Genomic DNA, 21,276 nt, shown 5'->3' with positions numbered 1-21,276 from the left:
CCTACAGCTCCCCACTCTGACCCCTAAACTCCCGATACCCTACAGCTCCCCACACTGACCCCTAAACTCCCGATACCCTACAGCTCCCCACTCTGACCCCTAAACTCCCGATACCCTACAGCTCCCCACACTGACCCCTAAACTCCCGATACCCTACAGCTCCACACTGACCCCTAAACTCCCGATACCCTACAGCTCCCCACACTGACCCCCACAGTCCTGATGGCCGAGAGGTCTCTGCTTGCTGTAGTGATTGAGTGAGCTCTGTGGACCTGACCTCTGTCTTGTGTCCTCGTTTCCAGCGTCTCCTAGTGGTCCGGCATTTCAGCAGGCCTGAAGGTGAGATCTGGGGAGGAGACAGAGCACCCCCTAACACCCCTGAGCTGGGTTACAGGGTAAGACAGCTTCTTACTGTTGGACACACCTGTCCACACTCTTACTGGACACACTGGACACACTCGCCTGTCCAGACTCTTAATGGACACACTGTAGAGACACACCCACCTGTCCAGACTCTTACTGGACACACTGTACACACTCACCTGTCCAGACTCTCACTGGACACACTGGACACACTCACCTGTCCAGACTCTCACTGGACACACTGTCCACACTCACCTGTCCAGACTCTCACTGGACACACTGTCCACACTCACCTGTCCAGACTCTCACTGGACACACTGTCCACACTCACCTGTCCACACTCTCACTGGACACACTGTCCACACTCACCTGTCCACACTCTCACTGTCCACACTCACCTGTCCAGGCGTAGTCTCATCCCCCCTGCGTTGTGTCTCCCCCTCTCCCCGCTGGACAGAATCCCGAGGTGTCTTCGTGTCTCCCTGAGCTCGTCCAGAAGCTGGAGAGGGCGGCCGAGCTGCATCTGGAGCTCCCAGAGTCGCCCGGCTCGTCCCGCTCGGGCTCGCCCGGCTCGTTCCGCTCGGTGTCCCCCCCGTCCTCGCCCGAGAGCCCCCTCCGCCCCCCGCCCCCGGCCCCCCCCTCCGGCCCCCTCCGGCCCCTGACCGCCCCGCCCCGCCGCCACCCCTTCCTCGCCGCCATGCCCCTCGAGCCCCCCCTGCTGCCCGGGGCGGTGCCCCTGCCCCTGCCCCCGCCCGTCCTGCCCCCCATCGCCCGCCCGGCCCCGCCAGGCCCCTCCTGGGGCTCCCCGGTGCGGAGGGCAAGGAGAGAGGCGGAGATGTCTGACGAGGCAAGTGGGGCAGAGTCTGTCCGTCTGTCCGTCTGTCTGTCCGTCCATCTGTCCGTCCATCTGTCTGTCTGTCTGTCTGTCTGTCTGTCTGTCTGTCCATCCGTCTGTCTGTCTGTCTGTCTGTCTGTCCTTCTGTCCATCTGTCCTGCTGTCCTTTTCTCTGTCCATCTTTCCTTCTGTCCATCTGTCCCTTTCACTGTCCTTCTGTCTTTCTGTTCTTTTCTCTGTCCATCTGTCCTTCTGACTTTCTGTTCTTTTCTCTGTCCATCTGTCCGTCTGTCTTTCTGTCTGTCTGTCCTTCTATCCTTCTATCTTTCTATCCATCTGTCCTTCTGTCCTTTTCTCTGTCCATCTTTCCTTCTGTCCATCTGTCCCTTTCACTGTCCTTCTGTCTTTCTGTTCTTTTCTCTTTCCATCTGTCCTTCTGACTTTCTGTTCTTTTCTCTGTCCATCTGTCCTTCTGTCCATCTGTCTTTCTGTCCGTCTGTCCGTCTATCCTTCTATCTTTCTATCCATCTGTCCTTCTGTCCTTTTCTCTGTCCATCTTTCCTTCTGTCCATCTGTCCCTTTCACTGTCCTTCTGTCTTTCTGTTCTTTTCTCTTTCCATCTGTCCTTCTGACTTTCTGTTCTTTTCTCTGTCCATCTGTCTGTCCGTCCATCTGTCTGTCTGTCCATCTGTCCCTCTGTCCTTCTGTCCTTTTCTCTGTCCATCTTTCCTTCTGTCCATCTGTCCCTTTCACTGTCCTTCTGTCTTTCTGTTCTTTTCTCTGTCCATCTGTCCTTCTGACTTTCTGTTCTTTTCTCTGTCCATCTGTCCTTCAGTCCATCTGTCTTTCTGTCCTTTTCTCTCTTTCTGTCCATCAGTCCATCTGTCCTTTTCTCTGTCTTTTTGTCCGTCTGTACTTCTCTCTTTCTGTCTTTCTGTCCTTCTATCTGAGTCTCTGTGTTTGTCCCTCTCTCCCTGTCTCTCTCCCTGTGTCTCTCCGTGTGTCTCCCTGCTCTCTGTCTGTCCTGCGTTGTCCCAGCTGGGTCTCCCTCCCTGTGTCTCCCTGCTCTCTGTCTGTCCTGCGTTGTCCCAGCTGGGCCTGTCTCCACGGCTCTCTGCCTTCAGCTCTGTTCGCCGATGTCCCGCCAGCCCGTCTCTCTCTCAGCCTGTCTCTTGACTTGCAGGAGGAAGAGGAGGTGGAGACAGCTCCTCCGGCAGGAGAGAGGAAGGAGGTCAGTGCTGGTCCCACCCTGCCCCCTGTCCTGTCTGTGGTGGAGTTTCGCCGTCTTGTCTGTCCCTGGGTCTCAGTGTCTCTCTCTCTTTCAGCCCTGTCTGTCAGTGTCTCTCTCTCGGCCTGCTGTCTGTCTGTCCCTGCCTCTCTGTCTCTCTCTCTTTCAGCCCTGTCTGTCAGTGTCTCTCTCGGCCTGCTGTCTGCCTGTCCCTGCCTCTCTGTCTCTCTCTCTTTCAGCCCTGTCTGTCAGTGTCTCTCTCCTCCTCCTCTCTGTCCTCAGTGTGTCTCTCTCCTCCTCCTCTCTGTCCTGTGGTGTCCAGGCAGTGTGTCTCTCTCCTCCTCCTCCTCTCTGTCCTGTGGTGTCCAGGCAGTGTGTCTCTCTCCTCCTCCTCCTCTCTGTCCTGTGGTGTCCAGTGGGTCGGTATTAGTGGGCTACACCCAGGCTCACTCCCTGCGAGTGTGATCTCAGCAGAGTCTCTGTACTCTTGGGACACTTGACTCACCCGTCTCTGTCTTTCTCTCCCTGTGCTGTCCCTCTCCTGCCCCCTCTCTCCCTCCTCGGACTCCAGCTGGAGGAGGTCCAATCACCACCTCCTGTGAGACAGAAGAAAAAGAAGGTGGGTGATGCTCTGATCCTCTCTTTACTCCTGTCCAGTGTCCAGTGTCTGTATGAACCCTTTTCTCTCTCTCAGTGCAGTGTTCATGTCCTGGAGTGTCCAGTCGGTGTGTCTGTATGAACCCCTCTCTCTCTCAGTGCAGTGTTCATGTCCTGGAGTGTCCAGTCAGTGTGTCTGTATGAACCCCTCTCTCTCTCAGTGCAGTGTTCATGTCCTGGAGTGTCCAGTCAGTGTGTCTGTATGAACCCCTCTCTCTCTCTCTCAGTGCAGTGTTCATGTACTGGAGTGTCCAGTCAGTGTGTCTGTATGAACCCCTCTCTCTCTCTCAGTGCAGTGTTCATGTCCTGGAGTGTCCAGTCAGTGTGTGTGTATGAACCCCTCTTTCTCTCAGTGCAGTGTTCATGTACTGGAGTGTCCAGTCAGTGTGTCTGTGTGAACCCCTCTCTCTCTCTCTCTCAGTGCAGTGTTCATGTACTGGAGTGTCCAGTCAGTGTGTCTGTGTGAACCCCTCTCTCTCTCAGTGCAGTGTTCATGTCCTGGAGTGTCCAGTCAGTGTGTCTGTGTGAACCCCTCTCTCTCTCTCTCTCTCAGTGCAGTGTTCATGTACTGGAGTGTCCAGTCAGTGTGTGTGTATGAACCCCTCTCTCTCTCAGTGCAGTGTTCATGTACTGGAGTGTCCAGTCAGTGTGTCTGTATGAACCCCTCTCTCTCAGTGCACTGTTCATGTACTGGAGTGTCCAGTCAGTCAGTGTGTCTGTGTGAACCCCTCTCTCTCAGTGCAGTGTTCATGTACTGGAGTGTCCAGTCAGTGTGTCTGTATGAACCCCTCTCTCTCTCAGTGCAGTGTTCATGTACTGGAGTGTCCAGTCAGTGTGTCTGTATGAACCCCTCTCTCTCTCTCTCAGTGCAGTGTTCATGTCCTGGAGTGTCCAGTCAGTGTGTCTGTATGAACCCCTCTCTCTCTCTCAGTGCAGTGTTCATGTCCTGGAGTGTCCAGTCAGTGTGTCTGTATGAACCCCTCTCTCTCTCTCAGTGCAGTGTTCATGTACTGGAGTGTCCAGTCAGTGTGTCTGTATGAACCCCTCTCTCTCTCAGTGCAGTGTTCATGTACTGGAGTGTCCAGTCAGTGTGTCTGTGTGAACCCCTCTCTCTCTCTCTGTGCAGTGTTAATGTACTGGAGTGTCCAGTCAGTGTGTCTGTATGAACCCCTCTCTCTCTCAGTGCAGTGTTCATGTCCTGGAGTGTCCAGTTAGTGTGTCTGTATGAACCCCTCTCTCTCTCAGTGCAGTGTTCATGTACTGGAGTGTCCAGTCCGACTCTTAACGTGACTCTCCTGTCTCTGCTTCAGAAGCGCTGGTGCGCCCTTCTTAACTCCCTGAGCTGCGTGTCGGTGGAGACAGAAGACCAGGACGAGCCGATGGAGGTGGCGACCGTAGCTCAGGAGAGGAAGAGCGAGGGAGAGGAGGAGCTGGCTGCCGGGAAGGACAAGAGGAGGAAGAGGAGGTGCAGGTGAGCAGACAGGGGGGCGCCGCCTGGTCGTGTCTGTGATTCAAGGAGGAGTCTCCTCTTGCTGTTTGATGTCATGGTGACGTCTGTGTCTGTGTCCCTCACACCTGCAATAACAATATTCTTTCCAGGTTCCTTTCCTGGTTCTGTGCCGGCTAAGATCTGGACTGGACTGGACTGGACTGGACTGGACTGGACTGGACTGGACTGGAGCTGAGGGACACCAGACGGGACTGGACAGGAGCCTAGGGACACCAGACTGGACTGGACCGGAGCTGAGAGACACCAGACTGGACTGGACTGGAGCTGAGGGACCCCAGACTGTGCTGGACCGAAGCTGAGGGACCCCAGTCTGGACTGAAGCTGAGGGACACCAGACTGTGCTGGACCGAAGCTGAGGGACCCCAGTCTGTGCTGGACCGAAGCTGAGGGACCCCAGACTGTGCTGGACCGAAGCTGAGGGACCCCAGTCTGGACCGAAGCTGAGGGACACCAGACTGCACTGGACTGGAGCTGAGGGACCCCAGACTGTGCTGGACCGAAGCTGAGGGACCCCAGTCTGGACTGAAGCTGAGGGACACCAGACTGTGCTGGACCGAAGCTGAGGGACCCCAGTCTGTGCTGGACCGAAGCTGAGGGACCCCAGACTGTGCTGGACCGAAGCTGAGGGACCCCAGTCTGGACCGGAGCTGAGAGACACCAGACTGTGCTGGACCGAAGCTGAGGGACCCCAGTCTGTGCTGGACTGAAGCTAAGGGACACCAGACTGGACTGGACTGGAGCTGAGGGGCCCCAGACTGGACTGGACTGGAGCTGAGGGGCCCCAGACTGGACTGGACTGGAGCTGAGGGACCCCAGACTGTGCTGGACCGAAGCTGAGGGACCCCAGTCTGGACTGGAGCTGAGAGACACCAGACTGGACTGGACTGAAGCTTGTAATTTTTATTCTTTTGTTAAGGATCAATAAAAAAAAAATTAAAAAAAATCTGTTTAGCTTTTGGTTTTTTCCCTCCCCCCTCCCCCAAGGCTGCTGCTGGGAGAGGTGTGAGTGGGGCCAGCAGGGGGCGCTCTCACCCTGCGGTCTGTGGGGGTCCTGATGCCCCAGTATAGTGACGGGGGACACTGGACTGTAAACAGGCGCCGTCCTTCGGATGAGACGTCAAACCAACTCTCTGTGCTCGTTAACAATCCCGGGGTGTCTCTGGAGAAGAGTAGGGGTGTTACCCCAGTGTCCTGGCCTGATTCCCCCCCTGGTCTTGACCCATCATGGCCTCCTAATCACCCCCCCCTCTCTGAACTGGCTCCATCCCTCTGCTCTCCTCCCCACTGAGAGCTGCTGTGTGCTGAGCGGACTGGAGCATCATCCAGGTGGGGGCTGCACACTGGGGGGGCTGGAGGGGATCCCCCTGACCTGGGAAGAGCTCTGAGTGGAGGGTCCAGACTTATTAATTATTATTATTATTCGTGCTGCACTGGGCTCCTGTCCTGGCAGTGAGAGGGGGACTCTGTGATCAGGACAGATACTTATGACTGTATAATAATACACGATAGAAATGGAACACAGGGTAGCGCTGTAGTCTCTTCGAAACGTTTTGAACTGCCAGAAGAAGTTTTCACAACCCGGACTCGTGAAGGTACAGGTCTTCTCCCATCGTCCGGAGCAAGGTGTATCGTGTCCTGGTGATTTCTCCCGTTTCGAACGGAGTTTAATGTCGCATTTCTACTTTATTAGAGAGAGGCACTGAACTTTGGGGAACATGACATCCACCCAGTATTACTAGTAGGTTGATAAATATAAATGTTCTTTTTCCCCCCGTATTATACCTCGCGAAATATAACGATGGCCAACTCCTTAAGTCGAAATTTAAACCCTTATCAGCTACAAGACAGTCCGTCAACATCGCCGCGGCCCGAAGCGCGACCTTCGGTATGACGTTGGCCAAAGGGGGTAGGGTAAGTACGTCACAGCCGGGGGAAGCCCCTATCACGTGAGAGGGGTGCGGCGGGCGACGACCCCCCGGGGGCGAAGAGAAGCTGATTTGCGTGGGGTGTGGAAACACTACACGACCAGGCAAGCGAGCCGTTTTTTTTTTGTTTTGTTTTTTCCAAAACATCAGAACAACCGCAGAGATGACCATCGATCCACCTCCGGACGTTTCCTTTTTTGTCCTCTTTGGCCTCCAAAACATAAAAAAAACTGGGATCCATCGTGGCGTTGCCAAATTAAAACGTCAACCACTTTTCGGGCTTTCGTGCTGTCCATGATGAAACCGTCATGGTTGTGTTAGGATACGTTACGTCACAGACCGGCGGCGCTCGGACGTGAGGAGTGTCGTTACGTTTTTGAAACGGGCACGTCAGACAAGATCTCTGACAAGATCTCCGAAAAACCCAAACCTGTAAGATTCAATTTCAATTTAGTTTTTTTATATAGCGCCTTTCACAACAAGAATGCCCCAAGGCACCGAACAAAGGAGTTGTTCCACACCCCTGCCACCCTCTGTGTACAGTAGAGCCCCCTGTCCTGACTGGAGGAGCTCACCCAGCTGTGTCTGGAGAGAAGCCGGGGTATCGGCTTCAACCACAGGGCTGGGCAGCTTGTTCCCCACCCCCACCCCCTTCTGTGTACAGAAGAGCCTCCTGTCCTGACTGGAGTGACAGTAGAGACGGGGTTCAGGGGTTATCTGGGTCGGGCCGCAGGCCTCACCTGGAGGCAACACACCGGCTTCTTTTAACAGATCACCTCGGGAATCGGGAACAACGGAGCTGTGTGCGGCCGTCTGTACGGAGGGGTTCAGCGCGGGGGGGCTCCGGGCTCGGGTCTGGACCCGGGGGGGGACTGTCTGTGTGGAGTCTGCATGGTCTCCCTGTGTTCTCCGGGTCCAAAGACAGGCTTTTGGGCTAATTGGCTTCTGGGAAAACTGGACCTGGTGTGTGTGTCCTGTGATGGACTGCTGTCCTGTCCAGGGTGTGTGAGTGAGTGTGTGTGTGTCCTGTGATGGACTGCTGTCCTGTCCAGGGTGTGTGAGTGAGTGTGTGTGTGTCATGTGATGGACTGGTGTCCTGTCCAGGGTGTGTGAGTGTGTGTGTCTGTGTGTCCTGTGATGGACTGGTGTCCTGTCCAGGGTGTGTGAGTGTGTGTGTCTGTGTGTCCTGTGATGGACTGGTGTCCTATCCAGGGTGTGTGTGTGTCCTGTGATGGACTGGTGTCCTGTCCAGGGTGTGTGAGTGAGTGTGTGTGTGTCCTGTGATGGACAGATGGTACCCAGCCTGGACACCCATGAGACACTGGCTTCCTCAGAAGACTCTCACGGAGGGCACACTGTCCCTAACCCGGGTCCAGAAGAAACTACAGTGATCTATAATTCCTGCGCCTCGGAAGGGGTTATGACGTCTATGTCCGGCGCCCGCGCCCGCGGACCGGCGGTTCGGCGTCGCGCTCCGCAGCTCGAGCTTCGGTGCGAGGCAGGGCGGGAGGGAGTCGATGTGGCCTCGGCGCCATCTTTGCTGGTGAGTCAATTGTGACCGTTGCGGTACAATAAACCATCAATAAACCTTTTCCTACTCCGACCAGTATTTCTGTCGCGGCCCACGTCCCCTACAATCGACAAACTATAAAAAAACAGTAGCCCTTCGCAACATTACACGCCATTTTTTTATTTTAAACGTCCGTTAGATACGCAGGTGGCTCGATACCTGTCTTAACCTCGCCGGCGTCTTCAAACAGGCAAGTGAATTTTATTTGGGGTCCCTCAGAATTGTGACAGAAATGTCAGTGAACCACAATAAAAAACGAAACTTTTTTTTTAAAGGCGATGAATGGATTTTAAGAGTAACCGTGTAGCGACTGACGTAAGGAAAAAAAAGTTGTCTTTCCCTACGAAGACCTTTTGGTACAGGACTTTCTTTAAATATCAGTTGTGCATAGCGTTTTACAAAAAGTTGATGATGATCTTGGAGATAATTGCAAAGGAAAATTGAGATAACTACCAAAACATTACGTGTGAAACGACAGGACAGAACTTTGAACCCACAAAGAAACAAAGGTATGAAATATTGCCTCGTCATGGGGGGTTGATAATTGTAATAAGTGTTCCTAATTTTCGTAAAGAAATGTATATTATGGGAGTCACACGTGAGATTTAGTGTATATACGTTTCATATTGTGCATATATACGGGGTTAAAAAGTGGAATGAGTATGATTATAAACTCGTGTGTCCTATAATCAGATCATTTTTGAACAAGCTTTGATTAGATAGGTGAAAAACAACATCATAATATATTCTCACGTCTGAATATCAGCTTCTCCCCTCTGGCCAACATTTCAGGGCTCCCAGGTGTAGATCCCAAATTGAAACACATATTCATTTGTTAGGCAGTTAAACAGTTAATAGAAGTGAGTGACCAGGTTAAATAAAGGTGGGTCAGTGTAAACTGTTTATTCTGGACCAGACTTTGTCATGTGTGATATGTCATGACTTCTTATATTAAGTTTTATCTTTATATTTAGTTCTACATGTGTAATAGATGCGATGTGTGTCCATAAAAAGGTTTCTCCAGGGGAAAATCAAGTTGGTTTTAAAACCGTGTTTCCTTTGTAGGGTACGTTTGCATTCCAAGTGTGGGGTTTTTGCCTTTTTATCATATTTTGGATGTGAATCCGTGGTATTTTTGCTGAGACAAGTTGCCTTTCTTATACGCGGAGGGATCTGCTTGTGAGATGTCCGCCCGGTCCATTTCTGAGCTCAGTATAAGGTGTAGAAAGCATGACTGTCATCATAACCCGCCTCTCACCCAGGTGTGGAATAATGTTGTGACTATTGCTTCAGCAATAACATGCTGATTGCATGTTTCTAGATGGGTATAACAGAGATCTCAACTACTGAGGGGCTGAGCTATATAATTGCTAACACTTATATAGCGCTTTTCTGGACACTCCACTCAATGCGCTGCACAGGGAATGGGGTATCCCTCTACCGCCACCAATGTACAGCCCCCACCTGGATGATGCGACGGGACCCCCCCTGGTCACTCCTCCTCGCTGTGCAGGGGGGGTCCCAGCCTCCTCGTCCTCTGGCCAGGAGCCCTCAGCCAAGCGGGTTCAGCCAGATCATCACTCCATGATCCTTTCAGTATGCTAAATTCCTGGTGTTGTTTTTTTTCTCCCCAGAAATCTGACTGTCCGCCCCACCTCTGCGCTAAGTGGACGATGAAGTCAGGTTCCAGTGTGCCTGGTGTTTACAGGTAATACTTCAGACTGGTTGGCCTCACCTCAGGGTGTCTGGGCTTTTGATATTATACAGTTGCAATGCTGAGGCCTGTGACTGTGATGCTGTAAGGCTACAGGAGTCTCTCTGGAGATCCTGAGTGATTTCTGGCGTTCGTGCGGAAACACAGCCCCACCCTCCCGCGGTGTCCAGTCCGCAGAATTTCCTGGAGACGTGGTCTCGCCGATGGGCGACCCTGCCAGCGAGAGACTAGCTGAGGCAGGATGTTCTGTACGGTTCAGTTAATTAGACGCGCACAGATGTTGAGCTCATCGTCCTTTTAATTGTGCCATCTATGCTAACTGTAGCCGAGATCGAACTATCAAGGTGACAGATCAATAATTTTAAATTAAATAGATGCATGATATTGCTAGCGCTGATGCAAGAGGCAAGTCAGAGGAACTGAACATAGAATGGATAGGAGTCGCAGTGAGTGAGAGAGGAATGAGCTAAATTATTTAAGAGGATTAAAACACTGAAGAACAGGAGACACAGTGAGAGAGAGGAGATCACAGGAAATACCTCAGTAACAAACATACTAACACACAGGACAGGAGACACAGCGAGAGAGAGAGGAGATCACAGAGAATCCCTCAGTAACAAACACACAGGACAGGAGACACAGCGAGAGAGAGGAGATCACAGAGAATCCCTCAGTAACAAACACACAGGACAGGAGACACAGCGAGAGAGAGGAGATCACAGGAAATACCTCAGTTTTAAGTGCAGACAACCGGACAGGAGACAGAGTGAGGAAGAGTAAATGAAACACAGTAGGAGATGGAGAGAAGGGAGGCGACAGTTGAACTCGCTGGCTGAGTTAATTGACGCTGCTGTTTCTTTGGCAGATGAAGTCGGGGTCCAGAGTTTCGCTGACGTGGCAGAACCGTCCCAGCTCGGTCTCCTCCCATTCCTGCAGGTCAGTGCCCCTTCAGTCAGACCCTGTGTTCGGGGAGACACACAGGGAAGTTGCACACTGTGACAAAAGGCTCCAGAGACATCGCCGAACCACAGAATAGCTCCAGAGCATTTGTGCACCTTTTGGAATTCTTCACGTATAGTGAAAGGTGAAAATAAAACCAAGAATGGGTGACGCGTCTTTACACAGAGGCGGGTGGGGAACAAGCTGCCCAGCCTTGTTGTTGATGCCGATACCCTGGCTTCTCTCCAGATACAGGAGGATGAAATCATGGGTCCAATTAATCACTAACTACCAGACAGGCTTGAAAAACCGAATGGCGTTCTCTCGTTTTTAACCTTTCTTCAATTCTTAGAAAACCTGCACGCAGAAAAAAAATAATTTGCATTTTTTTACTACTTCCAACGGTCAAGTCTGTGGGTATTTAAATCTGACTAGAATATGTATTGTTCAAAATCTCTTGTTCACTATCAGTGTTGTTGTTTTTAGTGTCATTCTCATTACTCCTGTGGGTTTTATACTGTGGTAAAGAGTTAAAAAAGTCCTCACTTTGTGCTGCTCTCGGTTTGTTGACGGTGGCGTACTCCACATCACTGTTGGGTAGTGTGATGTCTGTAGAGAACAGGATACGGGTCAATACTTATGTTAACTTATACTATACGGGATAAGACTTACATTAACACCATACTGAACAACAGGGCTCACTGTTCACACGCGTATTGACACTGTTCAGACGACAGGACTCACTGTTCACGCTTGTATTCACACTGGACACAACAGCAGGACTCACTATTATTACAAATGTTCACACTTGTGTTAAAACTGGACAGAGCAGCAAGAAGTTATCATGATGTTTTATTTCTGCTAGTTTAATAGATAGAAGTAAAAGATCCTCACTTTGTGCGGCTCGGGGTTTGTTGACTATGGAGTATTCAACAGCAGTATCTGTCTGTGTTAATTCTGCAAAGAATAAAACACATGTTCTCACCCGTTAATACTGTGCAGAGCAAGAGTTTACACTGTACAGAACCGGACTCAGTGTTCACACTCGTATTGACACTGTACAGAACCGGACTCACTGTTCACACTCGTATTGACACTGTACTGAACAACAGGACTCACTGTTCACACTCATATTGACACTGTACTAAACAACAGGACTCGCTGTTCACACTCGTATTGACACTATACTGAACAACAGGACTCACCGTTCACACTTATTGATACTTTTTTGATCAACAAGACTCAGTGTTCACACTCATGTCGACACTTATCACACTCGTATTGACACTGTACTGAGCAACAGGACTCATTGTTCACACTCGTATTGACACTATACTGAACAACAGGACTAACCGTTCACACTTATTGATACTTTTTTGATCAACGGGACTCACTGTTCACACTCGTGTCGACACTGTACTGACCAACAGGACTCACTGTTCACACTCGTATTGACACTATACTGAACAACAGGACTAACCGTTCACACTTATTGATACTTTTTTGATCAACGGGACTCACTGTTCACACTCGTGTCGACACTGTTCACACTCGTATTGACACTGTACGGAACAACAGGACTCGTGTTGACACCGTTCACACTCGAATCGACGCTGCTCACACTCGTGTCGACACTTGACACTCGTATCCAGTAAGCCTTTGCTACCATTATCAAACACAGAAATCGTTATAATTTAATTTTAAAAACATGGCTAAGCATGGGTTTAAAGTATATTCAAGAGTGCAGGTGCATTCAAAGAAATAGAGTTTCCCAAGCCCTCGGAAAGAATTACCATTTCCAAAGATGTCTAGTCTCAAGCATTAACATCCAAAGTACCTGTCTTAGCTGGGGCAGGAAGTTTGCCAAGCCACCTGAAAGAATTACCATTTCAAAAGATGTCTGTTGTAAGCCAGGTTCAATCATTATCATCCAAAGTACCGGTCTTCCCTTGGGGCAAGAGGGTTTCCTGTTTGTCTAGGATGTGTACTTCCCTTAAATAAAGGATGAATATGGGTACCATAGGTATTAAATCTCTCAAAGCTCAGAGTTAAACTAAAAAACCCTTGGTGAGTGTGTTATAACATGGATGGGTATTTATAGTCCAGTGCCTCCTATTTTACTAGAGATTCTGTTTGGGATTCAGAACTCGGGATCAAAATACTCTGAACCAAATAACTGAACCAATTTCTGTGTGTGATAATGTCCTTGAATTCTGACAACATCACACTAAATTACATGATATAAAACAGCTAATGTTTCTAGAGATAAAGTTTCTGGGATGCTTCTAATTACTTTGCATTACCAGGGACAGTTTAATTCACCTTGTACAGTACTGAAAGACCAAAATGCTTTTTTTAAAAGTTATTTAACATTTTTTAGAACTTTGTCTACTATGGCAACATGATGAGCTTAGCCACTTATCTTAGGATAAAGATAGGATAAAGGTTTATCTTTTGCACCTACCTGCCCCCCAGGGAAGGCCAATGCTTTCTACGTTGATGGTTCCCTACAGTAGACTGTACCTTATCTTCAAAGGTAATGTATATTGACCCAAATCAGTTTTGGAATCCAATCTACTGACGAGATGGAGCACATCATTGTTTCAGGATTTTAGCATCATATGTTTAGTATATTTAGTCCCTAATGCTGAAAGAAATGATCATAGAACATTTGGACACTTTGTGGGCATGAAATACAAAGAAAATCATGTTCTATGGTACAAGATAAATACAAGACTTAAGCTTTTATTTTAATAAGATTTGTTGTTAAAGCATAAGCAATGATTTATTACAGATGCAGCCATTCAAAATGGGTGAGGTATTTCGCGGCATACCCCGGTGGGCGTGTCACAGTATCACGCGGTATCACGTGTGTCACGTGCGTCACGTGACTAACTGTCCGGCGTCGCCTTGTAAAACCGCCAGGGGGAGCTTAACCTCTCATGTACAGCATTTGAGCCTTTAATTTGGAACTGTGTATTACAGCATGTTAATCATCAGTCATTAAAATGTTGGTATATATTATGAAAGCAAGATTGCTCAGTTGGACAGAAGTACACAACCTACCTTTATCAGAAATATTTATGCATCAAAGCCTTTACTGAAGATATTACTAATAGTATTAATAATGGATGACTTTGGACAAGCTGTATACTCAAAGTATAATTTCTTTAGCACATTTGTACAAGCACTTGGAATCTGTCCAAGCCATACTTTGTCAGGCATTTTGTTTTACTTCAACGGGGCATAAAAACTTCCTTGCTTTTAACAGGGCGTTTCATAATTTCTAGCTACGAAAATGATTTAAAATGCGACACCTATCATTCAACTAGAGCTTAAAATATCACAAGGAAAAATACACACCGGTATTCCATTTCTCCCTAAACATTGTAAGCTTCGAAGTCTTTAACTAACGTGAAACCGGAGTCAACAAGCATACTTTTAGAATTTGATTAAAAGGGAATATAATATGGAATCGCATATCTCAATAATTTAATAACGGTATGATTATATCCGTGTACTGCGGCAGAGCTATGTAGGGCTGTTTCGCCTGCCTGATCATGTGAGCTCTCTTGTAGCCTACTGGTCTAGGTGCGTGACCACCAGCTGGTAGGTTGGGTGTTCGAATCCAGCTGGTACTGGACTTTTCATTTTTATTTATTTATTTTTTAATCGTGTAACATAAACATATTACCGTATGCAAACTGTACTGTATACAGTATGTATATGTATATTTAATGTCTTAACTGTGCCCGTTTAATTGAATTTAAAAAAAATATTTAACACGAACATTAAGCTGCTTACATCTTCCGCCTGAGAACAGTCACCCGTTGCTACCCAACGCAGAATGGTGATTGGCTGACACCATCTGACACCCCTCTGATTGGAGAAAAAAGACGTGCTGGTGTGCTATACCAGGAAGAGGATTTCTTTCCATTCAAAACGTGTATTTTAAAAGTTTAAGAAGTAAAAACCTTACAGCGTACACAGATTTCTAAACTGATCAGGATCGTTATCTTTGTCTTATGCATAATAATGTTCACCGCTCTGTCCAGCAAATTAATAATAAACTTTATTTTATATAGCGTTTTAAACGAATAAGAAATTAGATTGCTCATAAACCTAATCACTTGCTTTTTCTTTTTATTTAGGCTCAGATTTCAACTATAGATCGTATTATTAATAACCATAATAACAACCAACCAACAAAAACAACCATATAAACATAATGGTGGTGCTGGACCTTCCAGTTTTATTTATTTATTTTTTAATCGCGTAACATAAACATATTACCATATGCAAACTGTACTGTATACAATATGTATATGTATATTTAATGTCTTAACTGTGCCCGTTTAAGTATTGAATATTCATATCTAATTTTACCACTGAAGGGAAATCTTAACATAAACATACAGTATATGGCTGGTCTCGGTACTTTAAAGAAAAAAATACGCACCAGTATTCCATTTCTCCCTAAACATTGTAAGCTTCGAATGAAACCACTAAATAAAGACATAAATATAGAAATCTTAAGATTTGTTTTATTTAATGTTGGTAGCAGGATGAACTGTCAGAGTGTATATTTTGTCGCAAAGTTGCTACAAGATGTTAACAGTGAAAAAGGTATTTAGAAATGAGTTATTTCAAGATGAAAAAGAAAACATACACGAAACATGGTTTCATTACGACCAGAATCGTTCTTGAGATATTTTTAACTTGATTTACAGTATTTGAGAGGTAAGTCTTAACACCGATACTACAGTGCTTAAGTACTGCTCACGTATATGTTTCTAGGTTTATATTATGCATTTCATACGGTCAAATTACTTTTGAGCAACTAATAAGAAGCGCGAAACGGTATGCGTTTTACTTTCGTTTTGTGCTGGGACCCGTGGATTGATTAGAGATATCAAGTACATACAAGTCATTTTTTAAATGTTGTAGTTCGTCTTGAAAAAATGTTACGAGTACATCATCTATCAACAATTACACAGGTTCTGTTTCCATATTGCGGATTTTGGTTAGGTACAGTATTATCAAATCCACTGGCGCTGTGTGTTACTTTACTGAGTCCCAATCTGTGATTGAAACCTGTAAAACCGGTTTAATTCGTCACAGCCAGCACTCTTCAGGTGTGAGGGTCTTCTGCTCAGAATGAAACGCTAAAATGTTTGTGTATATTCTAATGGTAGTGGGGGCAGGGTGTGTGGGAACAGGTTTGTTCTTCACACCTGAAACATTTTCTCTGAAAGGATTTTCTTCGAAGTTTAACCGATCTTGTTACAGCATGTTACAGTTTACTATTATTAACCATATTAATTTTAAGTGCTTAATGTAAAATCTTGTAAAAATATATTTTCATTGTTCAAATATACATTAATATACATTAAGTCTGACTATCATATAATAAGTTAAATACAAAACTAAAGAAAAAATAGGGTTAAATATAATTCAAAATATTTTGCTAACAATGTTAACTGTTTATGAATAATAAAATGTATTAACTAAGGAGTAGGATGGCACAGTTGTTAGTATGTTTTTTGTTTTGTTTCTTTTTCATAAATACAACAGTAGTACCTGATGTCTCAGTGGCTTTCAAAATTAAATTATGCATGCAAACCTGTGAACTAGAAAGATAACTAAGATTTTAATACTAATTAAATGACCGCGGGCACTTCCCACCCCCCCCCTACATTCTCAGAGTAGAACAGACTAACCTTCTAATGAAAGACGGTCCACCCCCCACGGACAGGAAAAGTGCCCACAGGCACTTAAACTTAATATGGTCAGTAACAGTAAACAGTAACATGGTAAGAAGGAGCACGTACAAACGTTTTCGAAATAACCACATGTAAGACTCTGATCCTAAAAATGTTTAGGGAGAAAGTGGAATACTGGTGTGCTTCCAGAAGAATCAGTATGGCTCAGAGATTAAATAAAACTTCACAGACATTAACGAAGAGCATAACGCGTGTACTGTATACACTGCAAGTACAACCCAACTCTCTGCAGGAGTGCTGGCTGTGACGAATTGAACCGGTTTCACGGGTATTTTCAAAGTAGGAGGCGAGATTTCCAGCGAAAGACACCCCCCCCCCCCCCTCAAAAACCCAGTAAATACAGTACTTACTAGTTAAAGGCTAGGCTCTCGACTACGGCGAAAGGAACCCTTCTTTCATTAGAAGACAATGAACATATTTTAGCCCTGAATGAATTAATAGCAAACATGGTTTACATAAAAGACATTTTTCCAAGAAAGTTTAGCCTTTGTCACTAATGAAACCACTAAATAAAGACATAAATAGAAAAATCTTAAGATTTTTAAAATACATGACTTTGCTAAAATTTATTTGAAAATAAAAACAATTACAACCGCCAGGGGAGAGAGAGAACAGGGGAGGGATGTTGGTTTTGCATAAGGGGCGGGGCTATGGAAAGTAGGTATGTTTGGGAATGTGTAGTTACATGTTCTGGCTGTTTGTGAATTATCGTTGTTGAGTATGGAGTGTTGAGGTATTGATTTTGTGTAATGCTTTATGTTGAAAATTGAGGTGGATTTTGTTTATGATAAACAGGATAAACTGGGATGGGAGGAAGGTTTGGTTTTGCATAAGGGGCGGGATTATGATAATTGGATGACTTTGCGAGTGTAAAATGGTTTGATTATTTGATTTTGTATTGTGGTTGTTATCTATGTTTTTGGTTGGTATTATGTTTATATGGTTGTTTTTGTTGGTTGGTTGTTATTATGGTTATTAATAATACGATCTATAGTTGAAATCTGAGCCTAAATAAAAAGAAAAAGCAAGTGATTAGGTTTATGAGCAATCTAATTACTTATTCGTTTAAAAAGCTATATAAAATAAAGTTTATTATTAATTTGCTGGACAGAGCGGTGAACATTATTATGCATGAGACAAAGATAACGATCCTGATCAGTTTAGAAATCTGTGTACGCTGTAAGGTTTTTACTTCTTAAACTTTTAAAATACACGTTTTGAATGGAAAGAAATCCTCTTCCTGGTATAGCACACCAGCACGTCTTTTTTCTCCAATCAGAGGGGTGTCAGATGGTGTCAGCCAATCACCATTCTGCGTTGGGTAGCAACGGGTGACTGTTCTCAGGCGGAAGATGTAAGCAGCTTAATGTTCGTGTTAAATATGTTTTTTAAATTCAATTAAACGGGCACAGTTAAGACATTAAATATACATATACATACTGTATACAGTACAGTTTGCATACGGTAATATGTTTATGTTACGCGATTAAAAAATAAATAAATAAAAATGAAAAGTCCAGTACCAGCTGGATTCGAACACCCAACCTACCAGCTGGTGGTCACGCACCTAGACCAGTAGGCTACAAGAGAGCTCACATGATCAGGCAGGCGGAACAGCCCTACATAGCTCTGCCGCAGTACACGGATATAATCATACCGTTATTAAATTATTGAGATACGCGATTCCATATTATATTCCCTTTTAATCAAATTCTAAAAGTATGCTTGTTGACTCCGGTATCACGTTAGTTAAAGACTTCGAAGCTTACAATGTTTAGGGAGAAATGGAATACTGGTGCGTATTTTTTTCTTTAAAGTACCAAGACCAGCCATATACTGTATGTTTACGTTCCAAAATTAATATCGTTTATGGCCTTCACACGCGTTACAGTATGCTCCTATTCTTTTTATGCTCAGCTACTAAGATTTCCCTTCAGTGGTAAAATTCAATATCTACAACGGGCACAGTAAAGACGTTTACAGTACAGTAAGTCTTTCTACGACAGACCAACGGACCACGAGTGCCCCTGTCGGTCAACCAATCACGCACCGCGGTATCGCGTGTCATCTTACCTGCGGTATCTGTACTGCGGTGTCTTTACTGCGCACTTTGAATGGCTGCATCTGTACATTAATATATGTGAAAATAACATTTTAGCATCATACGTTTAGTATATTTAGTCCCTAATGCTGAAAGAAATGATCATTTGTTTAACACGCACGGGTCTGTCTCAAAGGATGCAGTGCTCCTGAAGGCTCTCAAACCCTGCATTTCAGATGCCTAGCTGTATCCCCCACATGTGGCACCTCAGAATGACTTCTAACCTTACCTGTGGTGTCTTCAGTCCCTATTGCTCAATGCATGGTGTACGTCCTACATACATGTGTCTTGAGAATGAGGAATGGGCCCCTGAGACAGTCATTTGCCTGTTTCACAAATGATCGTATTTTACTAGAGATTCTGTTTGGGATTCAGATGTGCATTCGGATTTATTGGTACATGCCCAGGGCAGTAAGCAGTCTGAGGATTTATTTCCAGACAGCATAGAGCAGTGAAGCAGTGAAGTAGTGCATAAAACATAAGCAATCATTTATTACATTAATATATGTGAAAATAACATTTTAGCATCATACGTTTAGTATATTTAGTCCCTAATGCCAAGGACTCCAGCAGTCTTACAACCACTGCCCTGTTTGCCTCGCCAGACACGATCTCTATTCTGTTGTAATCCACGATGTTCTTCAGGTGATTTATCATGTCCTTCCTCGCCTGTTGAGAGGCCATCCTGATCTCTTCTGCCGTGGCGTGCTTCATACACACCCTCTTCAAGTGAGCAGGAAGCTGATCAAAAGTATTCAGGCACATCTTGCACACCAGGGGAATCCTCGTGGGTTTCCTTTGAAAATAAATAATACCATCTGTGTATACAAACAAGCTAAGACTGATTTCTTAAATTATCCTTAATTTTCTCTCTCATAGTTTGAGCATAATGATTTTATTGTATTTATATAAGAATTGCTCATTGCTCCAAAATAAATAATGGTTTCATAAAAAAGTGAACACTTACTTGGTCTCAGTCACAGACTTTCCATTAGAAGCCATTGTGGAGTTCAGCAACTGCAGGTCCTAGAAGTGGGGAAGGAATTTTAAAAGAGAAATTGAATTACAAAACAGAAGGAATGGCTGAGGGATCACTGAAATATATATACAAATTCCAAAGACTGAGTCCATATCTCCTTTAGGTGAGGACAGACTGGATCAAACAAAAACAACATTTGAAGTGAATTGCAAATGTATTGAGTTGTGATGCAACTGTAACTTGAACCTAACATGACTGGGGCGTGCATTTTTGAAATTGCATTTTCACAGCTGAAATACAAAATGAAGCTGATCGCAGTCCAAACTCAAGGTATTGTTGTAAAACTAAATATTCAACATGTTTCTACCTGTCCCTTTTCAGCTCACTCAGAAGTCCACAGCCTGCAGCCTGGTGCCTCTCTGTCTCTCCCCCTCCACACTGCTGGTCCAGTGGAGGTGCTGTTTGATCCTGCAGGATCTGTCCAGTCTCGTATAGTCTTACTGAGCAGCGCAGGGCTCCCTGGCCCCAGGTACGAACAGTAAGTGTCAGTGCAGAACAGCTCTCTGACACTCCGCTCCCTCACTCCAGCTGATCAGGGCAACTACACAGTGAGGGACCTTAAGGGAAGCAGTATCAGCACTGTGATCGTCACTGTGGGCGGTGAGCAGGTCTACAGTAGGGTCACTAGAGGGCTCTATATTCTTGACAGAGTGTGTTCTTCTATCATCCTCTGTCCTGATTGTCTTTCAGCTCACAGAGACACTGTCACCCTGCAGCCTGGAGCCTCTCTGTCTGTCCCCCTGTTCACTGGAGAGCCGGTGGAGGTGCTGTTTGATCCTGCAGGAGGTGGAAACTGGACCTCAGTGTGTTCTGTCCAGAACAGCACAGCCAGCTGTGTCCCCCAGTACAGTTTTTTTATTTTTGATGATTAGCCATATGTTGATTATAATATTGTACATAATGTATAATTTGAACTCAATATTTTTCAGGAGTGCATGATTGTATATTTTCAGAATAAATTTCGAAACCAAATTATTGTCCCTCGATCTCTGTCTCTCTATCTCTGTCTCTCTCTCGTCCTGCTGTCTGTCTGTCCCTGCCTCTCTGTCTCTCTCTTTCAGCCCTGTCTGTCAGTCTGTCTGTCCCTCGATCTCTGTCTCTCTCTCTCCTTCCTCTCTCTCTCTCGGTTTGTTTGTCCCTCAATCTCAATCTTTCTCTTTGCCTGCTGTCTTTCTGTGCCTTCATCTTTGTCTCTCTCCTTCCTTTCTGTCTGTCTCTCTGTCTGTCCTGCGTTGTCCCAGCTGGACCTGTCTCCCCGGCTCTCTGCCTTCAGCTCTGTTCGCCGATGTCCCACCAGCCCGTCTCTCTCTCAGCCTGTCTCTTGACTTGCAGGAGGAAGAGGAGGTGGAGACAGCTCCTTCGGCAGGAGAGAGGAAGGAGGTCAGTGCTGGTCCCACCCTGCCTCCTGTCCTGTCTGTGGTGGAGTTTCGCCGTCTTGTCTGTCCCTGGGTCTCAGTGTTTCTCTCTCTTTCAGCCCTGTCTGTCAGTGTCTCTCTCCTCCTCCTCTCTGTCCTCAGTGTGTCTCTCTCCTCCTCCTCTCTGTCCTGTGGTGTCCAGGCAGTGTGTCTCTCTTCTCCTCCTCCTCCTCTCTGTCCTGTGGTGTCCAGTGGGT

At 46.2% G+C, this 21,276-nt stretch overlaps 3 long non-coding RNA genes across 4 annotated transcripts in view; 1 reads left to right on the top strand and 2 right to left on the bottom strand.

Moving 5' to 3' along the window:
- The window catches only part of LOC148665103 (uncharacterized), a 27,703-nt gene extending 16,005 nt beyond the window's left edge, over positions 1-11,698 (bottom strand). Inside the window, exons 1-2 of the long non-coding RNA XR_015936547.1 lie at positions 11,636-11,698; positions 11,288-11,350 (exon numbers count right to left, since the gene is read on the bottom strand). This is a non-coding gene — a long non-coding RNA (uncharacterized LOC148665103). The remainder of the gene's footprint in view (positions 1-11,287; positions 11,351-11,635) is intronic.
- LOC148665101 (uncharacterized) lies at positions 7,860-21,276 on the top strand. Of its 2 annotated transcripts, none has more exons than XR_015936544.1 (4): positions 7,860-8,061; positions 9,723-9,796; positions 10,668-10,738; positions 19,986-21,274. It is a non-coding gene; the product is annotated as an uncharacterized LOC148665101 (long non-coding RNA). The 2 variants fall into 2 exon arrangements; XR_015936545.1 differs by lacking the exon at positions 7,860-8,061 and adding an exon at positions 8,071-8,278 and having other exon boundaries at positions 19,986-21,276.
- Positions 19,033-19,665, bottom strand: LOC148665102 (uncharacterized). Its single transcript, XR_015936546.1, has 2 exons — positions 19,593-19,665; positions 19,033-19,421 (listed from the first exon to the last, which is right to left on the bottom strand). It is a non-coding gene; the product is annotated as an uncharacterized LOC148665102 (long non-coding RNA).

This window comes from Lepisosteus platostomus, chromosome 5 (assembly GCF_059453375.1).
Source record: "Lepisosteus platostomus isolate fLepPlt1 chromosome 5, fLepPlt1.hap1, whole genome shotgun sequence".
In the NCBI taxonomy this organism is placed as follows: domain Eukaryota; kingdom Metazoa; phylum Chordata; class Actinopteri; order Semionotiformes; family Lepisosteidae; genus Lepisosteus; species Lepisosteus platostomus.
Note: the sequence above shows the minus strand (reverse complement) of the source record. Positions and strands in the feature narration are given on the sequence as shown.